We start from the raw sequence: 17,602 nt of genomic DNA, 5'->3' as shown, positions 1-17,602 counted from the left end.
AGCACTCCCAAGGCAGCAAGTAGAGGAGCGTGATTGGTTGTTTCTTGTCTATCAAGAATCAGTCTTCACTTCTGATGCTCAGTGTCTTTCAAATTACTGTTTCATGAATTTTAGTTTTGGGGGTGTTTTGTTTTGTTTTGTGTGTGTGTGTGTGTGTGTGTGTGTTTTGGTTTTTGTTTTGTTTTGTTTTGTTTTTGATTTTGGGTTGCGGTGGGTGAGAGGGTAACTTGGTTTCTTTTATACCATCCTGTCCAGAAGTGTAAGTCCTTCATTTATTTTTTAAATGTTGTGAAAGGCCCACTACTTGCTGATGCTGACAGTTCTTCTTTCTTCTGCTTTTTCCTTATCTTATCACTCTTTGTCATCTTTGGGTAGTAAACTGATATTTACCACCGTTTTTCCAACTTTGCCTTCTGATCATACCAGAATCATCTTATGAGATCTCTGTCTTCAAAAATAATTCCATATCCTTCTTTTATGACTGTTGATCAAAGCAATAGAAAAAAAAGCAGTAGTTAAAATCAATACTCCAGATAGGTTCTAAACTTAGTTAAAATCAAAGTCAACCCAAATAAAACTTAAAAATGTGTGTGTTCATTCACTTGAGGGGCTGGAAGCATCCTTCATTTCACAGTAGAATTCAATACACATGCTAGATATCCAGATGAGCGGCGTTGAAGTCATTCTCCACTATCTTCTCTTTTGTCTTTTGAAAACCAAAAATATCTCCCACGTTCCCTTGTAATGCTGAATCATTATGGGGTCCCCTTTGACCTGAGAACCTGATGACAGGAAAGTAGAAGTCCTTAGAACAGATATTCTACACTACTTAATCCCCGTCCCCCCCCCCCCCACACAAAAGCAAGAAAACTTTACAAGTCCCTTCTTTTCTTTCTTGCAATATAGCTGTGATGCCTGGAGGTCCAGCAGCCATCCTGTGACCATGAGGACAAATATCCCATACTGATACTCTTGGCTGAGTCAACACAGCAGTCATAAACTGCCTGTGTCTACATGAAAACAGAATCCTGTTGCATATTTATGCCACCGTAGTAGAGACTAGGGTTCTTTCTGGCTGCACACAAACCTGATGATAGCTTGTCCTCCCTTATAAATGAACACATGACACCTTTGGACTTAGTTTTCCAGAAAGGAACTCCTAAAATTCACATTTTTTCCTACAAACCTTCCTATTTTTCATAGAAGGACTCCACTCCCTATCTATAAAAAGAGGCAGTGGTATATCCTACAGGAGTGGTGAGTTTTAGAGTCTGATATAGGCTAACTCCTGGCTCATTCACTTTCAGTTGAAACAGAGTGTCTTATCCATGATTTCTTTGCAGCAACCATCAACCTTGCCTTGGTTACTTTATTTCTCTTTTGGTTTGTGTCTGTGGAATCACATTCATTATGGAGATCAAGAATCAATAAAAATCCTCACCCCAAATTGTATGATCTTGTCTTCAGGAACCCAGGTAAGAAAAGCTTTGTGCTATGTGACTCAGCTTAGGTGAGGAGATCTTACAAGTGGGGGACCCATTCCCAGGTACACTCTGGTTATTATCCATTGGTCCTTCTCCTCCTTACCCTCATAACGTCCTAGCAGAAAGAGGGGATGAGTGGGCTTATTAAGCGGGAGCGAGTAACACTCAGCTGTAGGTAAACCACTGGCGTATGGACACTGGTCTCAGAGACAGTCTGTAATGACAAAGGGAACCAGTCAAGTGAATTTGGCTCATCTGAGCCTCTGCAAAATTATGGTTTTGCAAAATAGCATCAAATTGTCAAAGCCCAGTTGTTCCCATGATTATGTAAAATAATTGAGTTATGTTGGCTCAAGCTAGTAAAATAAACTTCTTATGCAAAATGTATTGATTAATAAAAGATGAGCATTTCTAATTCAGCTGTCCTGGTCCATCTGAATCCAAACCATTTTTATTTATTTTGCTCACACAAAGCTTTTTAAATTTGAGTCTAAAAAATGTAATTATGGTTTTAGCACACTCCTGGACAGTTGTTGAACAGCAATGCTGATCACGTCTTTTTTTTTTTTTTTTCTCCAGGTTTGATTTTCAAAAAGCATTTCATTAAAATGAGTTTTGCACCAGGGTTCACCCACTGAATCAAATCTTTGGCAAACAGCATAATATGCCACCTGCTTATCACAGAGTTTAAAAGACTCTCTTTACATATTATCAATTGCTGTCTCTGAAAAACATCACAGTCCCTCGGGATTGGGGAAATGGGGGTCAGGATGACATGGTGGCAGAAACTACCTCTGGGCAAACTCAGCCTGAACACACACTTCTTTTCAAATAGCTCTTTAAACTTCCTGGGTTTTATTGAAACACACATACACACACAACTAATGAAACCCTCGGAGTCCCAGAAATAGCTTGGGTGAGAGATAATGGTTTCTGAAGAATCCCCCCCTTTTTTTAAATTAACGTATAATGTATTATTAGCCCCAGGGGTACAGGTCTGTGAATTGCCAGGTTTACACACTTCACAGCACTCACCATAGCACATACCTTCCCCAATGTCCATAACCCCCCTCCCCCTCTCCCAATCCCACCACCCCCCAGCAACCCTCAGTTTGTTTTGTGAGATTAAGAGTCTCTTATGGTTTGTCTCCCTCCCGATCCCATCTTGTTTCATTTATTCTTCTCCTAACCCCCAACCCCCCATGTTGCATCTCCACTTCCTCGTATCAGGGAGATCATATGATAGTTGTCTTTCTCCGATTGACTTAGTTCACTCAGCATGATACCCTCTAGTTCCATCCACATCATCACAAATGGCAAGATTTCATTTCTTTTGATGGCTGCATAGTATTCCACTACATATACACCATATCTGAAGAATCCTTTTGTGAGAGTCTTTTGAATGCTGTGGTCACTTGGCCAGATGCCAGATACTTAAACACCCACCCGCACCCGCCTTTCCAGGTGACCCCCGGGAAGGAGCACCTGGGAAGCTGCCTGGGGGGGGGGCAGGGCAGTGTGAGCGTGTCTCAGAAAGACCGTTGAAAGAATTAAAGCCTGTGTGGATGCAGATGCGTTATCTTTGGTATCATACAACCCACTCTGTGTGCACAAAACCGGAGTGATAGGCTATTCAATTTCCTCTGGTTAAAAAATCATCTGCAGTAAATTCCACCCACAGGCTTTCTCTGGCTTTGTAATTCCGGTAGGATGCTTGGTGCGGAAGGCTCCCCAACGCTGTTACTGTTGAGCACCCTGGCCTTGGTTCAAGTTTGGAGGCTTTCTTCCTTCTCTGATGATATCCCTCTGACCGCAGGCTCCCGGCAGGAGGCAGTGACAGAGGAGAACTTGCGGGTGTAAGACTGCGCTGTCTTCTCTGTGTAAAGAGGATTAGTGGGGAAACACACATTGTTTTGCTTTTTCGAGACTGAGAGAGCCCGATTGTCCATTGTCAAGCCCAGAGAATGAGTTCTGGTGCTTCATGGCCAGCAGGTGAAGTCAGGCTGCAAGTCACTGATTAAATTTTTTTTTTTTCTTTTTTACAGATAGAGAGAGAGAGAGAGAGAGATCACAAGTAGGCAGAGCAGCAGCCAGAGAGGGGAGGAAGCAGGCTCCCTGCCAAGCAGAGAGCCCGATACGGGGCTCGATCCCAGAGACCCTGAGATCATGACCTGAGCTGAAGGCAGAGGCTTAACCCACTGAGCCACCCAGGCGCCCCACAAGTCACTGATTAAAGGTAGGAGGTTAACTAGTCTCCTACCGCGTGCAGCTCACCGCTGAACACCAGACATCATTTCCTACATCGGTCCTCTCCCCAAACATCGCCTCCCGCGGCAGACCTCCATCATCTCCATGTGATGAGGCCGTGGTCTTGCCGCTGTGAAAACAAACCTTTTATTATCTAGGACACCTCGTCGCCCTCCTCTATAAATGATGCAGATTGGGTGCCTGGGTGGCTCAGTGGGTTAAGCTGCTGCCTTCGGCTCAGGTCATGATCTCAGGGTCCTGGGATCGAGTCCCACATTGGGCTCTCTGCTCAGCAGCGAGCCTGCTTCCCTCTCTGTCTCTCTTCCTGCCTCTCTGTCTACTTGTGATCTCTCTCTGTCAAATAAATAAATAAAATCTTTAAAAAAAAAGATGCAGATTAATTTCGGGTTTAGGATGATAATATATACACACAGCATGTTAAATTTCCACTTGGAGTTCATGGTCTGTGGCATATAAATATTCACCAGCTCGCTCTTTGGATCTTCAACACGGTACCAGGTGTGGACCTGAAGTGTGCCTTCACGCTCCTGGGTCCGCAGGGTCCCTCCGTAATTGGGTAACTGAGCCTTTCCGCTGGTGGCATTCACGGTGATGTCTAGCCAATGCTGAGTTAAAGGAAATGGAGTGAGCTTATCATTTTCAGTTTTCCCAAATGTCCCTCAATGGGACACGAAGCAAAAAGTCCAGACTCCTCTCTCTGGAAAGGTGCCTTGCGCCCCTGCCTGCTGCTTGTCCTTGTCTCTCCTGGATCAGGGGTCTCTGTCCCCATAAGGGGGTGCTGAAAACATAGACTGGAGTGTCACAGAAGCTCCCATCTTCACCCTGTCCTTGCCATCTACTGCGTGGCCCTGGAGCATCCCCAGGCATCTGAAATACTCAAATTTCTCATCTGAAAGATGATTATCTTCTAAGATGCCTGGCAGGGTGGGCAAGAAAGGGGAACAGCCAGCACCCAGTTGTGTTTAATACACTCGACTGATGGTGGCAAGTGCGGTGGGACCCTCGGAGCTCCCAGAAGACACCTGAGCTTGTTTGACCAGTCAGGTGAGCTGAAGGACTCAGCCTTCCCAAACACTCATGCAGAGAGTAAGAAGAAAGAGAGGGGCTGCTTTCTGACAACCGAAAATAGACTAAATGTGACTAATTTGTTATAGATGCTTTAAAAAACCAGCTTTTTCTTTTTTCCCTTTTTACCATGGTAAGAACATTAGCCCGAGATTCTTCCTCTTCATGGGTTTGTGCGTGCACAGGGTGGTTATCTGGAAGTGCAATGTTGCATAGCAGAGCATGAGGACGGCTTTGTCCTGTGTGACTAATTCCAGGTCTTGTGGGGAGGCGAGCACGGTCCGGTTGTTCACGGTGCTGCTGGTGCAACCAAGATGTGGAAACAGTAAATGTCCACAAATGGATGAACGGCTACGTGTGGTATATCCACGCAATGAAATATTATTCAGCCTTAACAACGCAGGAAGTTCTGGGTTATGTGTATGTGACAAGACGTGTGAGCCTGGAGGACACACGTTCAGGGAAAAAGCCCATTGCAGAAGGATAAATATGGCCTGATCCCTCTTACCTGAGGAATCTTCAAGAGCCAAATTTGGGGTGCCTGCTGGCTCAGTTGGTTGAGCGTCCGACTCTTGATCTTGGCTCAGGTCAAGATCTCAGGGTCACAAGTTCAAGCCCCACATTTGGCTCCTGGCTAAGCATGGAGCCTACTTAAAAAAAAAAAAAAAAAAAGTCAGAACTCACAGAAGCAAAGAATAGAATGATGGTTGCCGGGGGCTGGGGGACAGGGGAAATGGGGAGATGCTAATCAATGCGTATAAAACACAGTTTTCCATTTGTCAATTCATTAACTTTGCTAGGGATTCAGTTTTGAGAATGACAGAAAATGCTCAGGAAAAAACAGGCTTTCAGGGATAGGAGTAAAGCCGGGAATGGTGACGTTAGGTCCGAGTGCGACCATGAGACAGTTACAGCCGTCAGTGGCAGGTCGGGGACAGAGGCATCCCCAAGAATGGAGACCAGATAGACAGAAAGAACTCCGGACTTTTTGAGAAATATTGAGCTGCTGGAACAATTAACCTGAAGCCTTCTTACTCGGGACTTCCTGCTAGCTTAGGGCTCCAGTGTCCTTGGGAATCACCCAAACTTGCAGACTGTGGTTATTTATTTACAGAGTAAAACCTAATTTCAGAGACTTGGGCAACACAGGTAGCAGAGCTAGGCAGTGGGAATTGGCCTTTCTTGTTTTGGATTCATATTTATTGATGGAGAGAAGGGCGGGAAAGTAGGAGAATATTCCTGAATTTCTGAGTATTCACTGCTCCCAAGGGACTGAGGTCTCTAAGTCTCATGCAGACACGTGGCCAGGACGTAGGTCACAGAAGCAGGAGTTTTTGTTCTTATGCAGACGAGTATTCTAAAACCAAGGAATTTGTCATTCTCCTCTGCTGATTGAAAATTTCCCAAGGTGGAGTCCCGCCCTAGGTGCTCCATTTTAGCCAGGGTGTGAGCTCCGTGCTGATGATCACAGTCCCCACTGTTCCCTATTGCCTTACCAGCCCCTACCATGCATTCACATTGCTTTACATGGCACCTGATGGCATTTTTGTTTATGATTTGTATAAGTCATTTTATTTTATTTTATTCTTTTTTAAAAAAAGATGTACTTATTTATTTTAGAGAGAGCAAAGGCAGGGGAGGGGCAGAAGGAGAGGGAGTGAGTGTCTTAAGCAGACTCTGTCCTGAACACAGAGCCCAACATGGGGCTCAACCTCACCATCCTAAGATCATGACCTGAGTTGAAACCAAGGGCTGGACGCTTAACCAGCTAAGCCACACAGGTGCCGGTGTATAAGTCATTTTAAATGTGTGTCCTGTTTGTTCCCTTCATTGGAAGATTTTTACCAACAAATATCCTGCGTACTAATGTTCTCCTTTTAGGCACACAGGTACTTGTCAAAGAGGACAAAACACTGGCGACTGGCCAATTCAATATTTCATGAAGAAATGAGTGAGAAATTTCACTTAAGTTTTTAACACTTTGAGGACAAACAAGGAAGAAATATATTTTTAAGAGGGGAAAGCTTAATTTACGTTGGCTTATCATTTTTTAATTGACATTTATCCTCGGAGTTAGCTCCGAATTGGAGAAATAATATCAGAATGGGATCAAAATGATGATCTTATCATTTTTCTTCGTTTTAGTATTCTGAGAAGATTCGTCACTGGTGCTGTAAAGGTCTGTTTTTAAATGGATGACTTTGATTAAGCTAAAAGCTTTTTAAGGGTAGGGTGTGAAATTTTTTCTCCTTAATATATTTATGAAAGCAGTAAAAAAAAAAAATAGAACTGATGTGCCATTTCAAAAGCCATTAGAGAAGGCTGATACTTACCCAGTTCTACTTGTAACCAGATCCAGACTTTAAAATCCACCTGTGTCTCCCCGCTAGAATGTAATGGGGAGCTTTCAATTAGGAGCCACTGAACATCCCATCACCAGCCACTAACCGCCACCCCTTCAAAGAAGCTGGGATTTTAAAATGGGCTTAGGTAGGAGGAAACTTCCGATTTCTGTGATTTCTTAGGCTTCCTCAAGGACCTGATTTAAAGTGTCCCAGATACACACACATGGTTTAAAAAATGGTTGTCATTTTAGTTAAGGATTGGTGTCCTTTAATTTTAACACAGTCACATTCCTTTCAGGAGAAACACGTCTCTTGCCATTACTGGTGCTCAGAGACCCAGAATGCCCCGACATGGGTTCTCCATTGGGTGGTAGCAAGTAGAGATGTTTCTGTGACAGAGGAGGATGTCCTCCAGTTCCTACGGGGAGGCGGGATGGGACTCATAGAGGAGCTGGTCCTTTATAAACCACGAGTGCCTGCGGGTTAGGAACTGGGATCCACCGAGGGGAACAATCAGAGATTTTTTTTATTGTAAAGAATATTGTCTGCTGAAATGTGGAACAAAGATAAAGAAATAAAAGTTATTCTTTATTGCTCCATCAAGAGGAGGATTGGAAGGCTGACGAAGCGAAGGGGACAACTAGCAGTGTAAGGGTTATACATGATTTACACGTAGGAACTAAGGAAGCTTGGGGGCACAGATAGTTTGCCAATTAGGAATTCTGTTCAGTTGTAGTCAACATAGATCTTCTCCAAATCAGGGGTTTCTTTTTCGCAAACGTGTCATGACGTCCAGAGGTAGGTGGTAGGGTGAGTGTAGCAGAGCCTCACTGCCACCAATAACCACACACATCCTGCCTCCCACAGTGCCTGGCTTGTAGTATCCAGACTACCTCAATATCACAAAACGGCTTCTGTAACACCAGCCATTGCTTCTGTGTCCCAGACAGTACAGGGGAGAAGGTGAGAAAAGCCAGAGAATGTCTGCCCTTTGAGTCAGCTCTTCGCCTTCCTTTTTCTTGGAAAATTGCCACTAACAACTTCACATTTATTTCCAGCTTATTGGCCCAAACTGAGTCATACGGCAATGTCTACCTGCGAGGTATGTCTACCTACACTTAGATTTTGTGTGTGTGTGTGTGTGTTTCTTTAGACACACTCTTTCCCCACTTCTAAAAAGTTCGGACACTTTTAGTAAGGGAAGAAGGATGAACAGTTATTAGACAGAGGGATCAGAGTTTGAGACCAGAGGGGCCACAGAGGTCAACATACAGAGTTCTGTGAGCATCAGAGTCCTACACAGCATCACAGATACCTCTATGCCTGAGGTCTACTTACTCTATGTCTTAGTATTTGTCAATAAGCGGATATATTATTGTACTTACATTTCTTTATTTAAAAAGGGACCTTTTATTGAATCCTACATGGAAATATTGCCCCGTGTTTCCATAAGAAGGCACACAATAAAGATGAACAGATCTATAGAATTCCAGCTATATTGTCATACTGCCCAAGTTCTGAGCATGGATCAGGCTCCATTAGTCACACAGGGGATTAGAAAATGTTAAAAAAGATGCAGTCACTGAAAGGACTACTCCTCCATGTCCCAAGAAGCTTCAAGGAGGTTGCTAATGAGGAATAAATCCCTGTAATGTTACAGATGCTATCACCTGAAATCCCCTTTCATTCCAGCCTTCTTGGCCCTGCTGATTATGTCTGACAGTTTCATTGGCGGATGAAAAACACAGCCCATGTCGGGTCTATGGTTTGTCTCCAATTTCTGGCAAAGGAAGCACTGACATGTGTCACCCATCTCCAAGATCGTGAGCATGCCGGTGCAACTCTTCCCCTTTATCAACTCCAGGATGTGGAAGACTTGTGAAGTCCTTCGCTCACAGATCACATGGCGCCATGAGGACCTGAGCTATGAGTCCAGCCCTCCGCCCTCGTCCTGTGGCCAACCGAATGGCCCATTTGTTAGAAAACAAAACAAAATCAACTCCAATGTAAAGAAAACACCTGTGATTTACTTCAAACACAGTTAACAGTCCATGATTATTGGGAATGGATCTAGGGGTGGACTCACAGTTCTCACCCATTAAAGAGACCCTATCTGTTGACTGGACACAGTCCCTTCATCATGAAAACACATTGTTTCTCTTCTCTGTAGATGATAGCATCTAATGGAACTGGTGGAGAACAGCAATACACAGAGGTAAAAGAAACCCTCCCTCGCTTCATTTCTGCCTATAGAAAAAAAAAACCAATGTATCTTTAAGTCAGACTTGATTATCATTTTGTTACATTGCAAAACACATTTCTGAGAGTGTAGCTAGCATTTTGAGACAGCACATGAAATATTAAAATGTAGCCAGACTGTGTACATTTAGCATGGATACTGAGATTCTATTTGTACTGAAACTCTCATTAACTTAATGGGAACGATGCCCAGGAGCCTGGCCTCTGGTTAGGACGAAACAATGATGTTTCTCGATGATTTTTTTCCTTCTTGAATTCAGAAATCAAAGCTGAGTTTCAACCTTGCAAAACCAAGGCATTGGTAGAGGTTGGAAATAGCTCTATTTCGTAGATACTGGGTAATGGGCAGGAATCCTTTGTGGGTTCTGCCTTCCAGTCAACTCTCCAAGTGCATCCTTCCATGTGTCTGGACGTAGGCACAAGTCCATGTCCTGAGTAGCAAGAGATGGTCTCTGTGGACTTGATTGTAAAAGAATATTCAGAACCAACAATCGCCAGCCCCATCAGGCAGAACTCGACTGTGTAAAGTGAACTCATCTAGAACAACTCACTGCACATCAAATTCAAAACCAACCCCCAAATCTAGAGGTCTTAATCTGCTACCTGGAGGTTGAATTTGCCCCCAAGACCTGTTCTTTATCAGCTTTGCTTTATGCAGTGCTGACCTGCAAAATACTAGGAAAAAGTGAGCTGCTGGCCACATTTAAAAATGAGGATACTTGGCTCCAAATTGGGATACCTCTTGGCAGGTCTGGGAGTTTTGGAACCATGTTTCATCAGGGTAGGTAACAACCCTGGGGATTTCAGACACCTGTGTTTGTTTCCTCTGGAGGCTGCAACAACTTATCTAAACCTTGATGGTTTCAAAGACCAGAAATCTATTCTCTCAAAGTTGAGGAACTCAAAGTCTGAAACCAAGGAGCCTGCAGGATGAAGTTCCTTCCAGACACTCTAGGAGGGACTCCTGACTCCCATCTTCCAGCTCCTCATGGCCCTAAGGTGTCCCTTGGCTTGTGGACATGTCCCTCCAGCCTCTGTCTCAGTCTCCATGTGGCCTGCCCTGTGTCTCTATGTCTCACATCCTCTCTCCGATTGTATGGACACAAATTGTTGCAGGTAAGACGGACCATTCTAAATCTGGAATGTTCTTATGCTGAGATCCTTGACATGATTATACCTAAAGAGACCCCATTTCCACAGAAGCTTCACAGGTACCACGGTGAGGAGTTGGGAATATCTTTTGGGAGAACGCTTTTCAACCCACTGCAATGGGACAAGGATTCTCGAACGTCTCATAATCATCTCTATTCCTTTTTGTCTTACTTCTGGCTAAATTTACCTTCCTACCTGGTCCATGCATGAATCAGAGTTCTCAGAACTGATCCTACCTGATCTCACAATACAGGGCTTTCAGCTGCTGAAATTAAAAACAAAACAAAACAAAACAAGGAAGACTTTATTCAAGTTGATTGCAGAGAGGTAGAGAGACCAGAATTCCATCAGCACTCAACTCCACCGCAAAAAATTGTTTATAAAAGCGGGGGGGGGGGGGCGGGGGAGGCTGTCTTTGGTCATCTGCCTTTGTTAATTGACTTTTCGCAGGCAAGAACAAGTGACGCGACACCCTTCTGTATCTTTCAGGAGAGAAGAGAGTTTTAGAGCTTGGAGCAGGACTCCCACTGAGGTTGGCTGGGGGTGGGGGTGGTGAAGTCTTCCTTGAAGATCACTTTGCAGAGGGATGGCTCCCAGGTCCTTGGGAAAGACATTCCTGGCCCCAAAACTGAAAGGAGGCTTTTAAACAGATTTGCATCTCAAAGGAGCAAAGACAGAATTTACAACTTCTTGTTTTCTAAAGTCAGTGCTCAAAAAAAAAGAGAAGCCAGGGCCTAAGGTAGGGGGAGGGGTGGAGGGCGAGGGGATCTGATGAGTCAGGCAGAGGCAAACAGTAAGGTCTTCTCAGGGCCAGGTCCTACCTGAGCCCCTAGGTGACATTTATTTGATTAGATGCATCCCGCTTCCTGGACTCTGCTAATTCACAGTTTCTTCATCTGTAAAGCACAAGAATAAAGTTTCCTACCAACTAGGGCTGTTGGGGGAGGTAAATAAGATCATATAGTTAAAGTCCTGCGGTGACATGGAAGCTTGGACTTGGAGCACCCAGATCCCCCACACCAACCCACTGTGATGGCCAGCCCTATTCCCTTTTGACTCAGCCTCCTTTGAAGATGGTAATGGCTATTTGACCCAACTCGGGCCAATACAAACTAAGCATGGATCTCTGTCAGGCATTTCTTTTGTTTTGGGATAAAAGGAGATATGTGACTGGCAACCCCTCTTCCACATCTTTTTGCTCTGATTAGGACGTGATGGCTGGAGATGCAGCAGTTGTCTTGCAACCGTGAGGAAAAAGCCCACGGGTTGCAAAAGCTTTCCCTTTGATTTCTTTTAACTGCTCAGCTGATCCCAACAATCTCTAGATACTTTATTATGTGAGAAAAATGAATCCCTAATTTTAAAGCCACTGTGATTAGTTTAACTGTTACTTGCAGTTAAACTCTGTTTGGGAGAAGATATCACGGTGGTCTTCACTTTGTAGGGGATTACACTTTGTTATACACGCAGCTGTCTCTTTTGTTAGATTTAAAGATCTTGGAGACAGTCCCAAGTCTTACTCACTTCTGTATCCTTCTAAGTACAAAGAAGAAAGAGTTGCCTTAGTGTGCTTGAAGAGATAGTCTTATGAGTACTGAAAGTTTTAATTGAATACAAAATTTAATTTTAAAAATATTCATAAGCACTCACTGTGCCTGGTTCTGAACATTAAAGAATAAATAAAACTTAACAAATTAACCAAAAAAGAAACCAGTCTCTGCCCTCAAGATGATCACAGCCTTCCTGGGGGAGAAGATGAATTTCTGTACCACAATAAGTTTGTTGTAATAGAGACATAGCAGAGGGTAGCAAGCACTCAGCCACTTACAAAGATGTTGCAATCACTGAAACCAAAATTTTTTACCTATCTCTTATTATGTCTCTCTTACAAAGCCCAAAGCTCCAGCAGTGAGACTTGGGGGTCCAGAGTTGGCAAATTCAACAGCTCAGCGATGTTGGCCTGTCCCAGCTTCCTTTCATCTGTCTGCTTGGCCATCCTTAGCCTGGGAGCAAGATGGCCCCAGGAACTCCAGGTGTCACAAACCAACATGAAAATCTTCTCATAAAGAAGATAGGATGTATCTTCCCAAACTCTTCTGTAGGAAAGCAAACACTTTTTTTTTTTCCTGGAAGCCTGGATCAAATTTCCACATATGTCTGGTTTATCAGAATAACAGAGTAGAATCACATATTTACTCTTGAACCAGTCTCCCGCAAAGAAACTAGAATACTCCAGAGCCAACTAAGCCGGCCTACCCAAAGCTGTGACCTGGAAAGTGTCAGGCCGCATTCAGGAATGAGTAAGGAGGCAGTGGATTCTGGGTTTATAACCACAACATTTTACAGGAAATAAGAATAATGAGTGAATTATGCACTTCATGAAAATTCCAGAATATCTAAGCACATATTCTATTAGATCACTAGAGAAATGAGGAAGCATTCTCTTACTTCATATATCAGAGAGTCCTAAGGCTAACATTTTGATTCTTAGAATGGCTGTGTGTGTGAGAGAGGGTTGCAATGAAGAGCTGAAGGCTATTTTACATTTTTTCAATAGATAAAGCCCTTGTAACTAAAACAGAGATTATTTCAGGGAAATTCAGCTCCCTTCTGGGGGACTTTGAAACTTTTCCCACAATATTTACTCAACAACATTGTATGGATTTCTCTCTATGTGCCAGGCATCGTCATTTGAAAATGGAAACATACAGAAAGGCATTAGAAGCCATTTCCCCTACATGAAAATTTGAAAAACCCAGGCCCGCGGGCAGCCCCTGCTCATTAAGCCCACAGCTCTTTGCTATATCCATTCCCATCATGGGGGTTTTGGTAAAAGTCACAAATTTAAGAAACACATTTTAAAGTGAACAGACATGAAGGGCGAAAATGCCTCTGCTCTGTTGGAGGAAGTCTTTGAAAGGAAGGATTGTGTTGTGGAGGAACCTGGGGGGGATCCAGTCAACACGCTGGAAAGAAGGCTGAAGGAAGGCTGAAGAAGTCACTTGACACACACCACTAGCTTCAGACAAAGACACATGATGCAGTCCACATCCAGTTTCCAAAGGAGCTCACGTCCCCCACATACACTTCCAGAGGGCTTCCTTTGTATGGAACTCCATTGACTGGACCTCTAGAGATGACAGCATGGCTCCTGGCCCTTCCTCTGTCATCTGCACACACCAAAAGGCCCTGAGTTTGCATCCTTGGGCTGGACATACCAGGACCCGTTGGCTTGAGGGTGGGCTCTGGGAGCTAAGCTCTGCCTCGGACTTCTTCAGTTTCTGTCTAGTGCTTTACCAAATATCCTAAGCCCAAGACCAGTTTTCCCTCTGCTGCTTCTGGTTGCTTTTGTCCTTTTGCCATCAGGTACTGAGAGTGACCTCAGTGTTCCAGGACAAGAGCAGGAAGCAAGCATTCTGTAAATGGCTTCAACCACACATGGATTATAGATTCTTGTATAGCCTGCCTCCACCTCGCCATCTCTTGCCTTTCGTTAGATCCAGATTTCACTCGCTTCCATCTGAGGGTATTTCTAGACATCTGAGGCAGTCTAGTAAATATATGGGGCCATCCTCAGTAGCAGTTTGAATAAGTAGAAAAAGGGAAGCGTCTCAACTCATTTGTTCATGGAGTAGATTTCAGGAGAATAGGCATTATTTCCGGTCCTTCCCTGAGTGTCCAGCATCCAGCTGGAGAGCTCACGATAACATGGGCCATTTCTATTAACATCTGTCAAAGAGGAACAATCCAGGCAAAGGCTGTGATTGGTTCCATTTATTTTTGCTAAAATATTTATGCAAATTTAATTTATATGCAAATGAACCCCTTTCCTCTCAGCCCCCAGGTATCTGTGAAAGCTGCCATGTTGCCACTGGTGCCTGGAATTTCTGGTTGGAAAATGAATTATTCTGGAGTTAAACACTGTCCATTCAAAGGCTCCTCTTCCCATGGGACTGACTCTTCCCCTCCTGCTCTCAGAAGTCCCAGTGATGGAGCAGTTTCGTCTCAGTGACAGCTCTATGCTCAATGACAAACCACCAAATCCAAGGTATGTCTTTCCAATTTAAGCCCATGATTGTGTACTGGAGATTGCATGAATTGTGCTTCCAAGCACATCAGGTAAAACATTCCTTCCATAGCTAACTCATTTGGATCATTCCAAACCTTGGTTGTTTTCCATTCTTCAAGTGTCAAACAGTCATAGGTAGGAGCAGACGTGTAAGAGTGGGCTTTTCGGAGTGACCCATATGGATGTCTTGAATGTGCTTGAATGATCCTTTCTGTGACTATTTAGCAGTGGAGAGCATCAAATGTGTGTATTCAACTGTAGTTGCTCTCAGTATCCTCCCAATTTAGGCCACAATTCCCAGCCAACATACAAGCATATAAATGTCTTTATCTCTTATTTGACTTTTTCAGAAGTATTAGTATAACAAGAGAAAATGTGAAAAATAAACGTTTGTAAGAAATATGATACTGCAAATATGTGTGTGGAGGTTTAAGAAACACTGTAGATGTGCCTGCCTGTAGGAAAATCTTATTACTGATGACTCCACTTCCCGAAATCCGCAATAAAGTACTTTAAAAGGCCTCAAGTGTTTCCCAATCAGACACAGTCAAATAATAGCCAAAAGCTTATTTTATCTTATTTTTTATGAATAACAGAGACCAATAACAATAATAAAGCTTACATTTACTGAGCTCTTTCTTTGTGCCCTCCTATTTACGTGCATCATTTTATAAAACTGTTGAATTACCCCATGAGATACATTCAATGCTTTTTTTACAGATAGGGAATTGGTGTAACGGGGAGGTGACATGAATTGTCTGAATTTAGATTAATCATAAGCAGTGGAGCCAGGGTTTAAACCCAGACCCACTTCGACTTCAGAGCCTGGAGTCTTAGCAGCCACACTCTAACCAAGCCCCTTGATCAAAATGAGCCCTTGGTGAAGACATCGCTGTCTCCTGGTCACCCCACCAAAAGAAATCTCTTTCATAAGGCAGGAAGTTGGATGAGGAGATGAGATCAGCCATTGGCTTCCCCTTGCAAGCAAAGAGCTTCTCCAGGTGCAATTTGATCGACCTGCACCATAATTGTTCTTTTGTCTCTATTTCTCTTCAGATAGATTGCCTGTGAATCAGTTTACAGAGGAAGAGGGGATGGAAAGACTGCTGTCCATGGATGACTTTCTTCCTATCCTTACGATGTTCTCCGGCCATCATCCCAGAAATTGTGATCAATCATTCAATACAACAATGCACTCATTAGTGTCTGGAACCAAAACAGGGTTTATGCTGGAGTTCTAAACTCTCCGCAGACAGAGGACCTTCCAAACCACCTCATTGTCATTATTAATATAAAGAACTGGGATTCAGAGGAATCAAACAAAGGTATTCTTCTTAAATAATACTTACACTTCATTGAAAATCGTCATTGAGCATTTTGAATGTTTTTTCTAGGAGTCATTTAAATGGAGTGAGATTCAAGAGTTTAAAGGGTTTGAGAAGAGAGGAAGAAAGATCATCTGAGATGGGTTATCTTTGAAGACAAAAATACTGTTACTTCTGTTTTGTTCCTTCTAAAGAGAGAAAGTTTTCTTGCATTCTTATCCCAAAACTCCAAAAGAAGAAGACCCAAGAGGCTATCTGTAGAGTGTAGGATGTGAATGCTACAGTTGGGGGACATGGTAGCCTGCCTCGTATTATTTTCAAGGACAGTGGGAGGACTAAGGAAGGTAGCTGTGGTCAGAAGAACTTAGCTTTGGGGAGCAGGCAGGACTGACAGGTTCTCTCAAGGTAAGAGATGTCTGGCTGAGTTACCTGTAAGCAAGGCAAGAGATAGAATCTACAAAACCATTGACACCAAAGTTGGATAGACATCAATTCCTAACATCAGCTAATAATATAAAGGAAAGTAGAAAGCACACACAAAGGATATTCACTTTTCTTGGGAGAGGAACTGGATGAGAACATCAGAAGGAACATGGATAGGTTCTCCATAAATCATAATTTCTTCTATCCATTCTAAAAAAGTTAAAAAAAAAGTAACTTTACTTTAGTGGAAGAATTCAGTCTAGGGATAAGTGTGAGTGTGTGTGTATGTGAATATATGCATTCCAATATAAGTGCTTCCAGAAAGAGTCAACCAAAACCAAAATCCCCAGCAGGACGTCCAAGATGGTGGATTATCTAAAACTTCTAACTCAGTTATTTAATTCTGGGGAAAATACAATATAGGACATTCAGCACAGGTCACAAGTTTATTATCTCATTATATGAAACTCTTAGTACAGATTTTGATGAAACATTTTTAAATAGTCTTATTGCTGTATATTTCACATAACATATGATTCACCTGTTTAAAGTGTACAAGTGGGAGTGTGCTAAGTATAGTCACATAGTTGTGTCTCCATTCCCGTAATAAATTTAAAAACACCTTCATTCCCTCAAAATCCCCACACCCCTTGTTGTCACCCCTCAATCTCCCCCATCCTCTAGTCACTCCCAACCTTAAGCAATCATGGTTCCATGTTTCTGTGTCTCTGCCTATTCTGGACCTTTCATAAAAATGGAAATCATGTAATATATCATCTTTTGTGATTGGCTTCTTCTACTTGGATTAATGTTTTCAAAGTAGATTCCCATAACACGTATCAGTGCTTCAATTCTTTTGGTTGCCAAAGTGCCTGATGTTGTATGGATATACCACATTTTACTTCTTTGTCAGTTGATGGGTTTTTTCCACTTCAGGTCTACCATGAGTAATTCTGCTATGAACGTTTGTGTCCAAGTCTACTGTTGTTGTTGGCCACTGCACACAGGTGTAACTGAGATACTAAGAATTGTGCATATCTAATGCATACCATTTTATAAGTTTGGAAATATGCAGCCCCCTGGATCACCACAATCAATGTAATAAACATCCAATTTCTCCCAGAATATCTTTGCATTCTTATTTTTTGGTATAAACACTTGACACGAGATCACTCTCTCTAGGAGTACACGGCATCATATTGTCAATGAGAG

Source organism: Meles meles, chromosome 12, assembly GCF_922984935.1.
Source record: "Meles meles chromosome 12, mMelMel3.1 paternal haplotype, whole genome shotgun sequence".
Taxonomy (NCBI): Eukaryota; Metazoa; Chordata; class Mammalia; order Carnivora; family Mustelidae; genus Meles; species Meles meles.
Note: the sequence above shows the minus strand (reverse complement) of the source record.